The sequence below is a fragment of the Carcharhinus amblyrhynchos genome, chromosome 12, assembly GCF_965287045.1.
Source record: "Carcharhinus amblyrhynchos chromosome 12, sCarAmb.v2.hapA, whole genome shotgun sequence".
NCBI lineage: Eukaryota > Metazoa > Chordata > Chondrichthyes > Carcharhiniformes > Carcharhinidae > Carcharhinus > Carcharhinus amblyrhynchos.
Window position 1 is genome coordinate 34,978,531 of NC_137335.1, and position 20,180 is coordinate 34,998,710.

Sequence of the window (20,180 nt, forward strand, 5' to 3'; positions counted from 1 at the left end):
TGGTATCACTGAAATGCTTTAGGAAAATATTATGGAAAGCCCATGAAATTCTAATGATGGGGCATTAAAAAACCCAAGTCGACATAAGCCAGTATTGGCCACACCTTCACAAGAATCTGATGAAATTCCACAGAACTTGCCACACATACCAGTTTGTACGAAGCTCCAAACTACAATTAAACCTGAACCTCTAATTCCTGCGCCAGCTTTTGGGGAAGCTGAAAACAAAAAGGGGCTATCAGTATATTTTTATTATCATGTACATGGCTATCTGATTCACAGAGGCCATCCCCCTAAGAACTATCTCTGCCATGGTGGTGTTGGAGGGGTTAATCCATTTCTTTATCTGATATGCGCTGCCTACCTAGATCCAGTCGGGTTATCACACAACTTATATGTCCAAAGTTTTTCAGAAAGTTATGGGTAACCTCGGTGTAGCCCAGCTAAAGTCCCCAGCCTACAATCTAAAGTCACAAGAGACTTTAGAATGGTCCCACCAGACGCTAAAGACAATGATCAGGATATACTGTTACAAATACACAATGTTTGGGACAAAGGACTGAGATTTCTTCTGTTTGAAACGAGGGACTCATCCAATGGGTCCACCGGTTTTAGACCTACAAACAGTCAGTGAGAGGACTTCAAATTAATCAAGGAAAATTTTTAGAACAAAAGAAGGAAACTTCCATGCTGGATTACATATTCATGTTCGTGAGTGGCTCACAAATACCTTAAAACCTCTCAGATAGCTGTGAAAAAACAGGTAGATACATTTGCCAAGGCCAAAACCCTTTAGCTAGGAGATGGTATGTTAGAGCTTCAACCAATACAGGTGAACCCCAAAACCCAGTTCAGTGGCTAGTGCAGTGTCACTAAAATGATTGAAGAGGTGAATTCTTTAATTGATATGCCAGAAAGTAGAAAAAAGTAAAGGCTATGTCATGCCAATCTATTAAATCAATATCACAGCTAACAAGAAGACAAACAAGTACCAGTCTGTCAGACAATAAAAGAACTGGAGGATAAAAGAGGCAATGAGGTCGAGTGAGAGGGAGGCCTGGGTGAAACCTCAAATGTCTGGTTTGCTAACATTTGTGAAAGGGTTGACATTTATTGTTCATTCAAATCATCAAATATCAGTGGCTGACATCACCACTGCCACCATGTTGCATTCTTCTATTTAGTATAAACACACCAATCGTGTGACAAGGATTGAAAGAATAATAACATGAATTCTTTATTTTAAGGTAAGACTTTATACATGTAATAGTAATTGGATATCTTGTAGAACATGTCTGGTCTGTAGGGCTGCTGCCCTGTTCTAACAGAGTACATGGGATTATACATCACATCCTGACTTGTGATGGAAAGTGATGGACAGAAATGTAAGATATTTCCCTTAAAGATACATTATAACACTAATAATTTCCCATGAGCTCTTTCTGAGTATGACTGTAAACGTTTTGCAAATTTATTCTCCATTATGGTCAGACTTTTCTGTACCAGACCCAAATTGCCCGAACTGATTTGTTCAGTCATTACATTTATTTTCCATTTTTGACTCTTTTCATCCCTTGTCTTCAAAAGTTGCTGATTCTTGTTGGAATAATGTTTTCTGCTACTTGGTCTCAAGTAACTACTGTTCAGGTGTGTACCTGGAAAGTGAGCATTGGCAAATTGCTTTGTTCTTCATGACTCAGAATCACCCAGTTCACTGACTAAATCACTGTGGAAACGACATCAAAATCATTTCTACCTGTTGTGTTTTAATTAATGATTATATCTACTATGTTATGATAATTTAGTATTTGAGGATTATAGTGTTAACATTGTGATGATTTATTTCTTTAGTATCAGCAGGGGTTAGTTAATATTTTTCAAATGAATTCATAAAATATGAATACACATAGAAAACTTTCAGTTTCATATTGTTTTATCAAAGATTTGATAGTAATATGTAGGAGAATAGATACAGCAACCATCATACTGGAAACTTGTTAATGTACTGACTATGATTTTCCACCTATTCTATTATTCCTTTGCAAAGGTCGATAAAAATGATGATTATGAACAGCAAGATTTCAGGGTTGGTCCCTGGAGATTCCAGTGCTCATAGATTCCCAATTAGAATGGCTATTATTAACAACTAAATTAACTTTCCTACTAATTCATTAATTAATTATCTAACTATCCATTATCTCAGCTAATCAAGGGCAGCACAGTGGTTAGCACTGGTGGCTCACGGCACCAGGGACCCAGACTCAATTCCAGCCTTGGTTACTGTCTGTGTGGAATTTGTGCATTCTCCCTGTGTCTGCATGAGTTTCCTCTGGGCGCTTCGGTTTCCTCCCACAGTCCAAAGATGTACAGATTAGGTTGATTGGCTATACTAAATTGCCCCTTACTGTCAGGGGATTAGAAGGGTAAATATGTGAGGTTATGGGAATAGGGCCTGGTTGGGATTATTGTCGGTGCAGACTTGATGGGCCAAATGACCTCCTTCTGCAGGGATGCTATGATTTTATTACTTTCAACCTGAGCTGAGCTTTTGACCCCATATTCTTACAATCACAATGATCACCCACTTCCACTTGGTAACATCAATCTCATCTGCATTGCTGCTGAAATCCTCACTCATGCGCTTGTCATTTCTGGACTCAACTCTTCCAGTGCTCTCTTGACTGAGCACCCATTCCCCCCACATTCCCATCTTCTATTCAAAAACCTCAACCATATCATAACTTATAGCAGCCGATCTACTATGGCTCTTGCCTCTCAGCATTATCAAACTGAAATTTTCAACCTCATGCTAAAATCTTCCATGGTCTTATCCCTCCCGATCTTTATGATCACATTCCACCCTACCACTCTACATTCCATAGAATCTGGTAACTTGTACATTCTTGCCTCCTTTCTCTTCACCAATGCCAGCCATGCTTACAACAGTCTATGCTGTCAGCTTCATAATTCTATCCTTAAACTTTTCTGCCTTCCCACTTCTCTCACCTCCTTTAAGGCCTTCCTTAAAACTCACTTCTTTGACCAAGTACTTTGTCATCCTCAAATTTTCTTTTTTGGCAAGGTACTCACTTGTGTCAGATTGCACACTGCAAATTGCCCCAGGACATTTTCTCCCCTTAAATGCAACTTGTTATTTTAATTTAATTTAAATAATAGACTGACACAGTCTATTAAAGCACCACTTGAAGAAATCCTGGTTATAATTGTAGGAATATTTCTCCTCCCAAGTTGTTCCCCGAGGGTGGGTGGGCAGGAGCAGGAACGTTAATGGGGATTTGCCTCACTATAGGCCCCCAACTATATCTGCCTTGTTTCCCTTTAGTAATATCCTGACATCACTTACATCAAATGTACTTGCCAAAAAAGTGATGGGCACAACAAAAGATTGCCCTCAGACATCACGGGCAGGATTTTCCAGCCGCACTAGCCCCAAGTCCAGAAATCCCCGACCGAGGTCAACACCTCTGCATTGTTGCACCCGTCACATCCTTCATCACTACAGTCATGGCAATGCTAGATTCCAGTAAAGCTAGCCGATCACAGGCATCCAGTGCTGCCAGATCAGCAAGACAACATTGATAATTCACGGTTAGTTTCCTTTTTTTTGACCAACAAAGACATGATGGGCTGAATAGCTTCTTTCTTCACCATAACTTTTCTAAGGTGCTATGGTTCATAAAGAATTTGGTTGTCCCAATGCTGCCAAGCATTGCAGCAACTGGCAATATTCTCTCCTGTCCTATTGCAGGCAGGAACACCATCAGGTGACTTCCAAAAACATTCAGATCAGATTGACTTCTTGAAAGTTTACAGGGATCGGAATTGTGAAATGCCTGCCCAAAATGCCTGCAGTGATATTAGAGTAATGTCACAATGACTGTGGAGGAACCATAAGCCAAAATAACCAAATTTATTAAACAATTCCCAAGTGAAGAAATTAGTAATAGGCTTTCACTTTTTGTTATTTTTACTTTAACACAAATCAGAACTAATGTGAATTAAGGATGAATTAACAGGCAATCAATGCTTCAAATATAAAGGTAAATTTTACTTTTAGTGGTCGATACAGCACAGATACGTTTTATGCAATCACAAGCACCCTGCAGACATGTACTGCCTTGTGTAGTTCCAATGTTCTCTAACTCGGCCTCTAATGTGTAGAATCTTTCACTTTCTTTCTCAATTGATTCAGCCCATGAGTCACATTCACTAGCAGCAATATTCCACTTGAGGTCCCAGGAGAGGGTGTCACCCAAACAGCACATTCTTGCAGAACCTTCTTAGCTATGTTCATGACAGTTTTGGTGGCTCAGATCCCTTTATCCATCCCTTAAAAAAACACATTAAACGGTCTGGTTTTTGGCTCTTTATCCTGTTTAACTGTTTCCCCACATCCTTGTTAATGTGCCTTCATTCTCCCCTCTTTAGCTCACCTTTGTATCTGGCTACATGGCATTGGCCTTGGCTTCCTTCCTGTTGGTACTGCCTCCAGGTCAGTGATTACATGAACCAATGGTTCTTACTATCCAAGAAAATTACAGTTGATCCCTTTGCAATTAATGCAACCCCTTTAAAAACAAACTTTTAAAAACATTCTTAAAGCAATTAAGATTCTACAACCATTTTAAAGAAATTACTAATATTTTCTATGTCACTGCTTCTAGGTCAAAGGTCATCACAATATGATAAAGTATTGGTCATTTTAGTAGACTCATACTTCAGAAAACATATTCCAAATAGTATTCTGGCAATTTGAGAATTTAAGTTCAGTTTAATTACCAAGAATCATGGAAACCTAGAAATGAAAAGCGAGTATAAAGCGGAATCTGTGGAATACTTGTAAAAACACAACTAATTCACTATTGTCCTTTAGGGAAGGAAATCTGCCATCCTCACTCAGTCTAGCTTAAACGTAAGCCTCAGTCCCAAACCAATGTGGCTGACTCTTAGCTGCTATGTGAAGTGGCCTAGCAAATTACTTAGTACCACCATCACCTTCTTAGGGCAGTAGAAGTTTTGATACAGTGGATGCAGAGTGACTATCTCCTTTTGTGGGGAAGAGCATAATTAGAATCATCAATATAATATAATCATCAAGGAATTCATTAGAGACTTCTGAAGAAACTTGTTTAGCCAATGAGTGGTGAAAATATGGAACTTGCTGCCACAGAGAAAGTGATGGTATGGGAGAATTGTCATTGAACTAATAATCCAGACACCAGGGTGAGCTCTGAGCGCCTAGGGTTGAATCCCACCACAGCAGAAGGTGAAATTTGAATCTGGAATTAAAAATTCTAATGATGATCATGAAACCATTGTCAATGGTTGTTTAAAAACCCATCTGATTTACTAACGTCCTGTAGGAAAGAAAATCTGTTGTCCATACCCAGTCTGGAATCCAACATGTGATTGACTCTGAAATTCCCTCTGAAATGACCTAACAATTCACTCAGTTCAAGGTAAGCAATAAATGCTGACCCAACCAGCAGGATCCCATGAATGAATTTTTAAAAGTTATAAATATTTAAGTGAGAAAAATGTAAAGTCACAGTGATACATTTAGATGTAGAATAATGGGAAGAGGCTTGAGTGGATCATAAACGCTGGCATGGACTGTTGAGAATATTGGTCTGTTACAAATATCAGGCTTGCTAGCAATGCTTACACCTCAAGAGGTTTTTTTTAAAAAACAGTACCTCTTCTAATCAGTGAGTAGAAGGGCTGAGAGAACTAAAGAGTACTCTTCAGACCTTTGGATTTCTAGAGGACCTTATTGTGACCTACAAGGGAGATTGACTTGTAGTGATGATCATTGCTGACAGGCACCAATACCTCGGACTAACTAAACAGATGTCCGTGTCCCTGGACTTTGGAATTTAGTTTCCAGTTTTGAACAACAGGAGATATGTTTACTTTCCACCATGGAATCCAAGGATTTTTCACACAGAAGAATTCTTCCTGATGTCTTGGCTATTATTTACCCTCAACTAACAAAACAGATGATCTATTCATTATAAGAACATAAGAACATAAGAAATAGGAGCAGGAGTAGGCCAACTAGCCCTTCGAGCCTGCCCTGCCATTCAATAAGATCATGGCTGATCTGTCATGGCTCAGTTCCACATTCCCGCCCTCTCCCCATAACCCTTAATCCCCTCTCTTATCAAAAACCCATCAAACCGCGTCTTAAAAATATTTAGCAAGGTAGCCTCCACCACTTCAACGGGCAGAGAATTCCAGAGATTCACCACCCTTTGAGTGAAGAAGTTCCTCCTCAACTCCGTTCTAAACCGCTCCCCCTTTATCTTGAGGCTGTGCCCCCTAGTCCTACTATCCTTTCTGAGCGGGAAGAGTCTCTCCACCTCTATCCTATCCATCCCATTCATCATCTTATACGTCTCAATGAGATCTCCCCTCATTCTCCTAAACTCTAACGAATACAAGCCTAATTTATTCAGCCTCTCCTCATAGCTCAACCCCCTCAACTCCGGCATCAGCCTAGTAAACCTCCTCTGCACTCCCTCCAAGGCCAAAATATCCTTGCGCAGGTGCGGCGCCCAAAACTGCACACAGTACTCCAGCTGCGGCCTCACCAATGCCCTATACAGCCGCAGCAAGACCTCCCTACTTTTATATTCAATCCCCCTCGCGATGAAGGCCAGCATCCCATTCGCCTTCCTGACCACCTGCTGGTACTTATTAATCAAAAGTCATTCATTTAATGAGATTGTGAAAGACACCTGTATAGGTGCAAGCCTCTGCTTTATTTTTCTTTAATTTCACTAGATGCTACTCAGCTATTTCTTTCCTGGACTCTTAACAGGACCATTATCCTCAAACATGGATGATAAAGACACCCAAACGGTCAGGCAGCATCTGCAAAAGGAGAAACACAGTTAATATATAGATCAAAGGCCTTTCATAAGTTTTTATTTAATTTGTTTTCTTTTCCTTTTATTTCCATTCCCCTCAGTCTGATCATTATTAATCATTCAGACATATTAGAGGGAAAATTGGAAAATGAGCTTCCTCCATCCACAGCCGTATCCGAACTTTTTCACTGGATATGAAGGAATCTATCAAGGAGTTATAAGATTAAATGAATAACTTGCCTATTAATAAGGGCTTAATTTATTTTTAAAAATTCAATTTCCCAAATGAGTTAAAAAGTTCATCTGTAAAACTGAACAATCACTTGAACATAAAACCATATGGGTAACGCCTAATAAGATGATTTCACTCCCAAGTCATGAGGCTTACCACAGGGTAAAACATTGATAAAATGGTTTTGCAAATTTCACAAAACAAAATCAATACAAGTATAATATTTGATAAGATGGTTTTATGTTGGTAGCAAACCTAAACTGAATTATAACTAATTCCCTAATCTTGAAATACAATTTGATGAATCATGAAAATTGACCATCACGAGCATTCACTGCTACATTATACAGGCTTTCTTAGAAATCCAAGATGAATGAATGTTACCTGAAACTTTATTTGGAAACTAAAGGAAATGGGACATACTTAAAACTGGGATACAACAGCAATGAAAATAAATTAGTTATACAAATTCAAAAACTGAATAAATAATGCAATCACACATAGAATTGTGTAACTCACTTATGTGTCTCAATGAAGTTATGACTATTGGAGCAGGGCGATCATGATCCTCCCCTTAATTAAGTTCAGAGGCATCTCATTAATTCTATAGTCATCTACTAACTCAGGGTTTTAAATGAATATTACATTAATAATTGTTGGATTGCCTTATTAAATATTTTACTGTAACAGTATTTAATTTTAAAAATAGGGATCTCTACTAGAGATTCTCTACTAGAAATAAGTTTCTATTTTCCAATTTTCCTTCAACTATTAATTTTGAAATTGACTACCTCATTAACTGTGAATTATGTGTTTGATTCTTTAATAAACTTCTATACAGTTTAGAATATATATTACCTCACGTAGAGTGGGGTTTTCAAGCCCTGACGCTAGCAGGTACTGGTGCCAGTGGGATGGGAGGATTTGAAAGGCCGTTAAAAGTCAACGATCCCCACCTGTGTTGGGACCTGAAAATTCCACCCATAGTCTTCTGTATCTCTAACTGAGAAAACCAGGCCACGATTCTCCCAAAACTGCTGAATTGGTGAGAAAACTGTTCAAAATCCTGACTGTTTTCTTAGTTCAGCTTCTCATCCGAATCTCCGCATTCTGTCCACTGCAGAGGGCCCAGTCACGAATATCAATAAACTCTCGGGAGCAGAGCCTATTTGCAACAAAGAATCTGAAATCGGCAGGATGAGCTGGAATCGCTGGGAGAGCGCAGAAAAGAACTCCCAGCATCCAGATCGCTGTCCTCAAACTCCCTTGCTGGCCTCATCACTGGCTCCCACAACCCCCCCACACACATCACTGGCCTCATCGCTGGCTCCCACAACGCCCGCACAGAGACATTACTGGCCCCCCGCTGCCCCCACCCTCCCCCTCGCCGTCTCCCCCCACACACAGACATGCTGCCAGCTCACCTCATGGATCTGGATTATGTAGGTATACAATCCCTCCATCCCTTGAACATATTGTCCTCACTGCTGCCCTGCAGAGAACTAGTGTTGTGCTGACATGCACAACCCCAGCTTGTGATCATTCCCTCTCTTGAATGGCAGCCTTGAGTATTGCACCTCTCTGGACACAGCAGCTAATTGATTAGGGGCCCTGAGTGTTGCACCCCCCCCTCAGACACAGCAGTCTGTCGAATGGCAGCCAATCAGCACACTGAGGGATGAATGACGCTCACTGAATGCAGCCTTTAAAATCTCTCACAAGTATTTATTGCCAACGGGTCCTTGATTGGCCACACTCAATGCACCTGCACTCCCCTAATAAGCCAGAGCTGTATATAAGCACTTAGTAGAGTCCCTGACCAATCCCGCAGCAAGGCAAAGTGCTTGGAGGGGAGAGGGGAAGCGGGGGCACTCGATGCTGCCTCTTACAGTGCACTTCAATGCTGCCCAGGAATAGGGGGGTGCCCTCAAGGCTGCTTCCCACAGTGCGTGACAGAACTGCCTAGGAGTGGGGGTGGGTTGAGCGGGACTCCCTGGGAACTTCACCCAGAGAGCTGTGAGGAAGTAGAAGCTCCCCCACCCCCTCCACAGATATCACTGGTCCATGGGCCAACACCTGAAGGTAGCAGGAGGAAGACACCAGGCATCTCCAGGGCCTGTCTGCAACAACCCCACGCTCCACTAACAGCACTTAGCTCCTCACACCAGTTGAAAGCTGCCAGACCAGGTTGCAACTTTTAAATATCTATGCTGATTCGCGCCAAAATTACATCACACCAAAGATGTGGGAGACGCAGACGTGTGCGGAGATTGCTGTGTGCATTCCGATAATGGCATGCAAAGGTATGTAAACTCATGCTAAACAGCGATCCACCAGTTTTCTGTGGGCTCCCGGCAGTGCCATTTTTCTCCGGCTGGGAGATGCGTGCAGGTCGTAAAGGCTGTCGGGGAACCCGCAAAATAGTCGATACGCACATCTCCTGACCCAAAGTCTGAAAAGTTTGGGTTGCGATGGGAATATATATTCTTTGGTGGGGAGATAAATTACTGAGTAGAGACACCACACACTCCAACACATCGCCACCCACCCCCGTCACTTCACCCCCGCCCCTTATGATATACAGCATAGAAACACAGAAACTAGAAGCAGGAGTAGGCCTTTTGGCCCTTCAAGCCTGCTCTGCCATTCATTTTGATTATGGTTGATCATCAAATTCAATATCTTGATCCTCTCTTCCCCCAGATCCCTTGATCCCTTTAGCCCCAGGTGCGATGTCTCATTTCGTCTTGACATCAGACAACATTTTGGCCTCAACTACTTTCTGTGACAGTGAATTCCACACATTCACCACTATCTGGGTGAAGAAATTTCTCCTCACCTCAATTCTAAAAGGTTTACCCCTTATCCTCAAACTATGACCCCTTGTTCTGGACTCCCCCACCATTGGGAACATTCTTTCTGAATCTGTCCTGACTAACCCTGTTAGAATTTTATTAATTTCTATGAAATCTCCTCTCACTCTTCTAAACTCCAGTGAATGTAATCCTAACTGACTTAGACTCTCCCTGCCATCCCAGGAATCAGCCTGGATTTCAGGATATTATAATAAAAGCAAAATACTGTAGATGCTGAAAATCTGAAATTAAAAACAAAAACTGCTGAAAATACTGAGAAGGTCTGGCAGCAGAGTCAAACAGAGGGGCAATCTTGCTAGAATTTGGCAGCGTGTCAGTTCCAGTGAGAAAAATGAAGCGAATTGCGCTGATGACTCCGACGTAATATCTGATCATGGTGAGCCACATTGACAAAACACTTTATGGCCATGAGAATAATGCTGCACCGACAGCAACCTCCCTCTGATGTTGTTGTTCATCCATTGTCATCGGTGAGGACCTCGACACCATTTTCAGGCTGGTTGCGGTGTATCCGAAGATGACTGATCAGGCTAATTTGGGCATGGAATGTCCTGGCACATATTGGACAGACTTATGCAGACACTGTAGTTGTTGCACTGGTGGCTCTGGACTTGCACAGCTTGCGCTTAAGTTATGCTTCAGCAATACACCTTGCTTCGTAAGCTTGACAGTCTTTATAGATGAGGCAGTGCCAGGTAGGTCGGTTTTGTGCCAGTGTTTCCCAGGTGGTCGTGTCTATGTCAAGCGACTTCAGGGAGGCCTTGAGTGCATCTTTGAAATGTTTCTTCTGCCCTCCATGCGAGCGTCTTCCAGCAGAAAGCTCCCCAAAAAGGAGCTGCTTGGGTATGTGCTCATTTGACATAAGGATGACCCACCGGGTCTGTGCTCTCATCAGCAGTGTGTGGACTGATGGTAGACTTGCCCTAGAGAGAACATCAGTATCTGGTATTTTGTCTTGCCATCTGATGCATAATATTCTGCAAAGACAAGTCATGTGGAAATGATTGCGCTGTCTTGCATGCCTTCGATACACAGTCCACGTTTCACAGGCATACAGGAGGGTGGTGAGTACTGTGGTGCTGTAGACCTTCAGTTTTGTTGCTGGGCTGATTCCGCGACGTCAACTCTTCCTCGTCCTCCGTATCGCCTGAATAGGGAAACAACGGCATGCCAGGGTAACTGGGAGGATTCTCTTGTTCTTCACTCTGATGGACTAGCCCAATCTGCCGATGCTTTCTTAACCTTACTCCGGCATGTCACCTCATGATGCTTCCTACCCCAAAGCTCACACTCCAATTTCAAAGTTTCCCAATCCTTTGATTTCCCATCCACACATTCATCAATCCCTCTTCTATGTGCATTATCCCTCCAACTCATTAATAACGATTGTTCATGGCACCTAGCCAACTCTTTTTTTCATTTTGAAATTAAAGTTTTCCGCTTAGAACTTGCATTTTTCGTCCAAATAGCTTTTTTCTGCTGCAGTGCAATTTTCCAAGTTCTGTGTGCCGCCTAGTGGCCAAATATCTTTACCCAATTTACTACTCAAAGCAGCAGATAATCGATGGAAATTACATTCCTGATCAAGATACTCAGAACACATAAAAAACAAAGGAGAATTGCCTCCTGTTTTGTCTAAAATCTGTTTCATAACGTCAGTATATTGTGCCCCTGGCAAAAACAGTAATAAAAAGAATTTCTGGTACCAAAATCAAATCACAGGGTCCCTGACCCAAACTAGCACCAAAATCAAATCACAGGGTCCCTGACTCAAACTAATACCAAAATCGAATCACAGGGTCCCTGACTCAAACTAATACCAAAATCAAATCACAGGGTCCCTGACCCAAACTAATACCAAGATCAAATCACAGGGTCCCTGACCCAAACTAATACCAAGATCAAATCACAGGGTCCCTGACCCAAACTAATACAAAAATCAAATCACAGGGTCTCTGACCCAAACGAACCCTGATCTGGATCTAAAACGAGATCAAGGGGTCCCTGGCCGTACGTTAGCCACAATCGGGTCCCTGACCCTAAACACTCACAGTCCAACTTAGATTCAAATATCGTCACCTGTTAGCATCCTCCGTAAGGGATGAGGGGTCATAGCACCGATCCGAGACAGAGAGAGAGAGACCAAGATGAATCTTACCTAGTGCCGGCGTCTGTCTCTTCCCTCCAGGTCGTGGCTCGATCACTTCTTCAGTCCCCTATGGAATTCACCTAGTGTATTGGTTTCTGCTTTACAGTGCCAAATATTGAAGTAAAAACCAATATTTTCAGAGGCATCTGGGATATAAGCCTCATTTTGGAGACAATGAGCCTGTGATCTGTCCAGCAGTCAGCACCACACATGGCCTTGGTCACTCGGACATCCTGCCTGTCTTTTCTCCTGACAATGACATCGTCGATAAGATGCCAATGCTTAGAGCAGGGGTGCATCCAAAAAGTCTTGTTACGGATAGGCAGACGGAAGGTTGTGTTGGTGATGAGGAGGTCGTGTGCTGCCCAGGTCTTAATTAAGAGTAGGCCATCACTGTTACACTTGCCCACTCCATGCCTCTCAATGACTCCCTGCCAGACTGCAGAGTCACACCCTACTCTTGCATTGAAATCGCCAAGCAAGATCAGCTTGTCGAGACTGCTCACTGCTGATAGTAGGGCATCTAGTTCTTTGTAGAACTTGTCTTTCATCTCGTCTGGGTTGTTCTTTGTGGGGGCATAGGCGCTGGTCAGGGTGGCTTGACTTCTGTTCTGTAGCGGAAGCTGTAATGTCATAAGCCGGTCGTTCACAACCTTCGGCAGACTATCACGTTTCCGAACAAGATGACAGCGAATCCAATTCCAGCATCACAAGGCTCATCGCTACCGCGATTGCTCCAGAAAAAAGTGTATCCACCTCCAGTTTCAGTCAACTGACCTACATTGGCAAGACAAGTTTCACTCAGGGCTGCAATGTCAATGCAATATCTTGCAAGCTCTCTGGCAACTAAGGCTGTTTTTCTCTCTGGTCTGGCTGCTGCAGGGTTGTCCAAAAGCAAACACACGTTCCAAGTGCCAATGGTGAGCAGTGTCACCTTGTGTTTTATTTTGTTTGTTCGACCACAAGATGGGATCCCCACCATGGTAAACTGGCCAGGGTGTAGTAAAGCAGGCAATGTTTACGGCACCTTTTCTAGCCCTTTCCTCATTCTATGGAGGTGAGCAGTGCATTCCTGAAGAGGACTGCTCAATCGCCCAGGTAGACGCCAAGTTTCACTGCTGCTTCGGTTAGCGGAAAATGACCATTAAACCTGAGCCTCTTGTGTGCGGGTCCGTGACTACAGCTCCCAGTGTATCCACACCTGCTGCTTTGTCGCTCGCCCATCACCACATGACTTCAAAGGTTGAACAGGACACTGATGCTGATCATGATGGTGTCGAGACTAGCGCTTGATTTGGATTAAAGTGAGGGAGAGTTGCGCAGCATCAGCCTCACTCTCTCTTCCTAATTCCCATCTAGATCCAGTGGCAGACAAGAGTCAAGACGGCTGGAGATGGGACTAGGCTCAGTGGATGACCAGGACATCTTTTGTGTCTTGTCCTGCTCTTTGCGTTCCACGACGTTTGCAGAGACTGCCTTCTTGACAGTTGGACCTTCCGTTGGTGTCGTCCGTTCAATCCACAGGAGTCTGTCCTCACATGCTGGGATAGACATCTCCCTATCTCACCAAGGATTGAGACCCATTGGCTACCCTCACCTGGTTTAGCCGACTTGTCAAAGCCATTGCCCGGGGTGTGGCTGCTGTCACATGCAAACAGCTGCAGGGAGCCACAGGTGAGAGCTGAGTGCCAGATGGGGACAAAGGGTGCACAAACCGTCCTGAAAGGACGTGACATGTTCCCCCACCAGAGGTACTACCCTCCCTGACACCCCACACACTCCCTCTGATGTACCAGCCACGACACCACTTGATCACATCAATCACTGGGGAGTTGCATATAAATGGCTCCCAAACACACCAAGGCAGGGAACAACAGCCAGGAAGCCTACACCATGTTTCTCAGAGAGAGCCCTGACCAGAAGATGAACAATGTTCTGCGCTCAGCCAGCCTCACGCAGCCTTTCTCTGTATCCCCCTCACACTCCCCTCCAACCTTCATCTTTTACCCAGTCACTTCAGCCTTTACCAACACCTTTAAGGAGGCCCTCCTCCCATGCGCCCCTCCCCCCACTACCATGTTCCCCCCTCCCCACTCGTTGCTATGCTCCTCACATTCCAGCTCCCATGCCTGCCACTCCTCATTACTATTTTAAATGTCAACCCTGCCACCTAAACCCTCCCTATCTAAATTATTGCAGGTTAAAATCAACCACAATAAGCATGAGCAAACGCACCCAGCCAGAATAATGTGGGAGCTCAGAACCCTCATGCCATTTGAGGTGACAGTCCTTAAGCTGGCCAAGGAGGAAGAACACACCTGCAATGATAATAAAGACTGGGCAGCAGAAAAATGTGAGAATCTTCAAGACATGCTGTCATTCCTCACGTCCCTGAGTAATCAATGCTCCGTCCTTTATCCCCTGTAACACACTAATCCCATCTCCTTTCTCTTGCCAATCAGCTGAACAGGCTGAAGCACCCTCACGGCTCCTGGACCCACCGGACTTGAGCAATACCAAGGGAGACTTCTCAGACCTCATCATTGAAGAGTCGTCACAGTTATTCCCACACCCAGCACCAGCACAGATGACTGCACCCCTCCTCGGAGTGCATGGCTGATTGCAGGAGTCCCGTCCCTTTATGGCCTAGGGGATGTCCCCGTCATTCCAAAGCAATGAGGCCAACGCTGCGAGGTTGGCGTCTACTGTGGAGGCCTTGGCTCGGACGTGCACTCCGTGCCAGGACAAGTCCATAACATGGTCCCACTCATGACTTTCACGTTAGAAGGCTTCAACTGCAGCAACACCTCCAGCTCCTCACACCGATGAGAGCAGCACTACAATGCTCATGCTGCCTGAAAGCAGGCTAGGGTCCTCAAGGTGCAGGCCCTGGGGGGCACCCACCAAGGTCAGCTGAACAACAGGATCAAGTCAGCAGGCTTCCTCAACCTCAGCTGCGGATCCTGAGGAAGCACCTAGATATAGTGGGTGTGTGAGGAAGATTTAAGGTGTGATGAGCATCTAGTCGGCACAGGTGAAAGTAGGCACTAGTGTCGAAAGGTCACCACTGTATATAGTTACAAATAATCAATCACTCCATTCACTCACAGAGCCTCCATCATTTCATGCTACCATACTCGGTGAACCCCCACACATACCCAGCACTTCATTCGTGTGAAGTGTGAGAATGGAGAATGGCTGTGCTATGTCTCTCCAACACTTAGGACAGAATAAAGAAGCCCTGTTGTAGACAACATCCCAGCGAATCTCCAGCCACCCTTCCTGAGATCACATTCATGGAAAGAGCAAACCGCCAACTCCCACCCATCCATCAGGACCAAAGCAGTTCAATTTTACATCTCTTTACCTGAGCAGCAGGGCTGTCAAGGTGGATTACCTGCCCACCTCGGGTGTAAGATGAAAGTGAAAACCTGGCCATTTATACTTAGAGGTGCCTGCAGTGCCTGAGATTATTTATTCCAGCTTTGATGAACCCCATGATGTACCTGTTCATTGGCATGACACATGGTTAGGCGGGAGTCAGCCATATCGATGAGGATGAGAGAAGCATCCCTTTGTCCTTGCTGCAAGTCATCATCATTCTCTGTAGAGTCAGGCCAATGGCCAATAACAGCTCTCTGCTATTGAAAATGAGCAACCAATCAGTTAAATCATGGTGGCACTACATCATTGGCTTGACCTTACACCCATTGTGGGAGACCTCACTATTTGCTACTCTGGCTCATTGCCAAATCAAGAGGCAATCAGGGCTTCCTTGCTCAATGGCCAATTCTGCATTCTTTTGTCCTCTTACTTGGTATCTTCAGGCCCACTGCCCTCCTCAACATCTCCTTCATCTGAGGAGATCTGGCACTTGCCTCTCTTCCAGATCTAGGTTGTCTCCTCTCTGCAAGACTAGGTTGTGCAGACCACAATAATGCAGGAGACCCTCTGGGAGCTGTATTATAGGGCAACACCACACTGGTCCAGGCACCAGAACCATATCTTGAACAGTCTAATTGTATGATCCGCTAACACATGCATTGACTCATTGTATTGAGTCTCTGCTGGTATTTGTGGCCTCCACACTGGCATCATTAGCCACTGCCTAAGTGGGTACCCTTTGTCCCCAAGGCACCACCCCCCCAGCCACCGCTCTCCCTCAAAGACAGCTAGTATTTGCAAGGGGACCAAGATGTAACTATCATGGAAGCTTCCCAGGAAATGGGCACACACCTACATAAAGTGCATTGTGCGGTTGCAAAGGAGTTGGACATTGAGGAAGTGCAGTTCCTGAATGGCGGTGCATACCATGTGGATGCAGTCAATCAAACCTTCCTCTGCAGGATGAATAGCATTGAGCCTGTATTGTCGCATGGCACATTCCACATCACCCTGTCCCCAGTCAAAGAACATAAGTCCAAACCTTGCATCATGCTAAAGTGCATTAGAGAAAATGAATGACAATAAGACCTGCATCCTGACAGGGCACATCAAAAAAAGTGCCAGACATGATATTGAACAGACGGTGTGGTGCCTGCTATTACCATCCAGCCTTGTCAAGAGCTTCTCCACAGTGTGAGCTGTGTACTACTGAGGCTTGAATTGAAAGACATGGCTACATTCATGGGGCTTGGTGTTCCAAACGGTTAACCTCTGTCCCCAGACTGTGCAACTAGATCTAGCTCTGGATATTAAACTGGCACGCTGGACTCCTCCAAGGTTCGTGAGTTAGTTGCTCTGGCAACAACATTCATCCGAATATAACACAGCTGATTCTTGAAAGGTATGCAATTAGCTTTTGAAGCAATTTTCCAGAAGGCATCCTAATTCTTCAGGAACTTCAATGCTGTGCAGTTAAGGAGCCTTTTGTGAGAACAATCAATGCACTCTCACTACTGGACCTGAAAGCCAGGATTCGTAGAGAAGTGGATTTGAGCTTCCTGTCCAGTAATCCCCTCTAGCCTCACACCATTGACAGAGTGAGGGTTGTAGGTTTCACTGCATTCACTCTCCTTCAAGTGAAAGAGTCTTTATGTTGCATAAGGAGCAAGATAGTTCCCCATCATTGATACTCCCACACTGCCCTTGGAGCCTGGTCTCTCCCAAATTGGGTCCCCAAGACCCAATAGTTTTTTGTGGCTGCCACCCACCCACTTTGCAGTTCTGTTAGGGGCTGTTACAATGGTTTTGTTGTTGTATTTGAAACTATTGTTCCCCTTAAGTAGCCAGGCAAAATAACAGAGTGGTTTCAAGATGAACTTTACTATAGTTAGCAACAGGACCTTGAATGCCCATTCATAGCGAAAAATTCAAAAATACAAAGGCAATGAAAGTATCAGCTTTGATTACAACTGATTAGGCTATACCAATAAAAAGAATAGCATTTGTCTCCATCCAATCATAAAAGGGTACAACATTTGAAGGTACAGTGTTTAAAAGCACTTTATGTTTGCTTAATTATAATATCCAATTGACATAAGATTTTTACTTGCCTTTATTGAGTATTGTTTTTCCTTACCATTAGGCATTCCAACTGTTCCTGATTATTAGAACATGTCTAATGTGGTATCTGATGTAAGAAGCTATGTCTAGACTAATGACCTTGATGTCTGTCTGTGAAGGCTCTTATAAGAAGACCTTTGTTTTTCATAGTAGCTCGTGTAATTTTTAAACTTGTGTGACAATTAACCTTTAAAGATCCAACAAGAAAGTGCACCTATTCAGCCACTGTTTCAACATTAACTCAGCATGGAGGAACCGGGAAGTGATGCCACCTTGGCAGCCAGCACATCCTCTAGGAGTAAGGGGTGACCCAATATGAAGGGAAGGTAAGGCCTCTGAGCGATCCACACAGCCTCCAAAATCCCACCCTCCTGATGACAATTGCGACCTTCAGCCCCAGCCCCTGAATGAAGTTCTTCTTAGTATTCCTTGAATATAGGAGTGCCCGAGAAGTAATGGCCACGTGACGGCTCACCTCTGACATCCCCCATGGAGATGATGGCATCAGATTCACAGTTATGTAGAGCTGTTATAAATGGCACTGACTTGATGCCCCACTGACACCAGCTGAATATTCAGTGTGAACTCAATATCCAGAGTGAAAGCTCGTTAATGATATGCTGATGTATTCAAATTAGGTTCATGCCTTTCCTTGGCATGTTCAACATCACTCCAGTGGAGAGCTTAGCTCAATGTCAGAAAACACAATCTCGCTAGTAAGAATCACACTTTTCCAATCTCTCTAGATTTTGAGCCCGTGTTGCCATTCCCGCAGATGGTGAATGCAGGCTCAAAATCCCACCCAGAATTAACATTTTGAGTTGACGAGTCATATTTGATTTCCTTCACCCATTCAAAAAGACTGAACATCTGAGAAGCAAACCTGATCCAGAATGTCCCAAAAGAGAGTAAGGATCCAGCCCATGGAAATGATGTATGGTGTGTTATCACAAAATGCAAATAATGCGGAAAGGCCAGAAAAGTGAGGGAGTTAAGGGTTTTAAGGAAAATCTGATCCTTATGTGAAAGCACTAAAACTGACTTTTTAAATTTATACAGTTCCATATTAAAGCACTGACTGTAGGTGCAGGAGAATTACAAACAGGAACAAAAGGTAAATTTGAAAGTCATATTAAAAACATACATTCTAATATTCAAACGACAATTCAAAAGCTTGGAGTACCTTTACATGAAACTGTTTTGAGCAACTGAGATAAAAGGTCAGGTACACGCATTCTTATTCATTTTCTCCTAATGTTTCGCTAAGAAAAAACTGATGCAGGTAGAATAAATTGACAGCAAGTTGCTGTTAACCAAAATGTTAATGGATGCATTTCAGACTTTGTGGTAGATGTATATACACGAACACAAAACCACCACAATGTTGTTATTTAGGTGTAATTACTGGGAGATATCCAATTGTAAATACAGTATCACTAAATCACATTCATTTCAAATAATGGCCATTGTATTTTACAGCAAAGGTGTTAATGCCATACACAATAAATGTAATGCAAAGTATATTTACATCTTGGTTGTATCCTTTTGATTAATATATAAATGGTGTGTAATTTATTCACAAATCTTGCAGTCGAGTATTCCACATTTGGGGACATCACAGATGTCAGCACACCCGGAGTGCAATGGGATAGCCTCATCCTGGGCAAATCACCTGCTTGATCATGGTTTCATCCCTGCACATTTGGTTGAATCTGATTTTTATCGTCCGAGTGGGATACAGATGAAGGCCCGACCAGAATCTTGCATCCATGTCCAATTCTCCATGATGTGCAAGTGGTGCAGGCTCTCGTTTCCCCTTACAGATGGCTCGTGACTTTAGGATTTTACAAAGGACAAAATTACACAGGTTTGGCTCATTCACAAACTTTTGTTTATTAAAAGAATTCATAATGCCCGAATGCAAAGAGCTCTAAACTAGTGTAAATGATACAAGTTGGTTAGTCTAATCTAAATCCCTCCACGATTTAACCTTGATTTCCACTTCAAACACACAAAATGAATGTGACTTACTAAAAAGCCTCTACTTAAAACAAACCACAGGCAAGACTTTTTGCCTAAAACTTAAGTTACAGACAATCCTTGGATTTGCATCACAATTAGTTCCTGAAAACTACAATTTGGGCTGGATTCTCTGACCTCACTCTGAACTGGAATTTTTTGGTCCTGCTGCAGCAAACAGAGCTGAATTCTCTGTTCTCACTGGCAGTTGTGGCAGGGCGTGAATGGCTGGAGAATTCTGGCCTGTAAGTTGAAACTTCATGGCTAGAAATTTACTGCCCCATCCACCATGGGAATTGGAGCGGGTGACAATGGAAAGGTCCTTTGACCTCAGACGGGATTTCATGGTTCCAGGACGAGTGAGGCCGTAAAATCCCACAGCATAAGTCGGAACTGATTTTCCCATAGGAACTATGGGGGCGATCTTGACCCTGTGGTCCGCGGGAATGACACCAGGGACTCAAGAACTAGCAAAACCCAGAAGTTGCGAATCTCACCGGAGAGAT

The 20,180-nt window shown here is 43.5% G+C and overlaps 1 pseudogene; it reads right to left on the reverse strand.

Annotated features, from left to right (window-relative positions):
* Nucleotides 1-19,224: 19,224 nt before the first annotated feature.
* On the reverse strand, nt 19,225-19,359 carry LOC145351254 (U1 spliceosomal RNA; annotated as a pseudogene).
* Nucleotides 19,360-20,180: the final 821 nt, after the last annotated feature.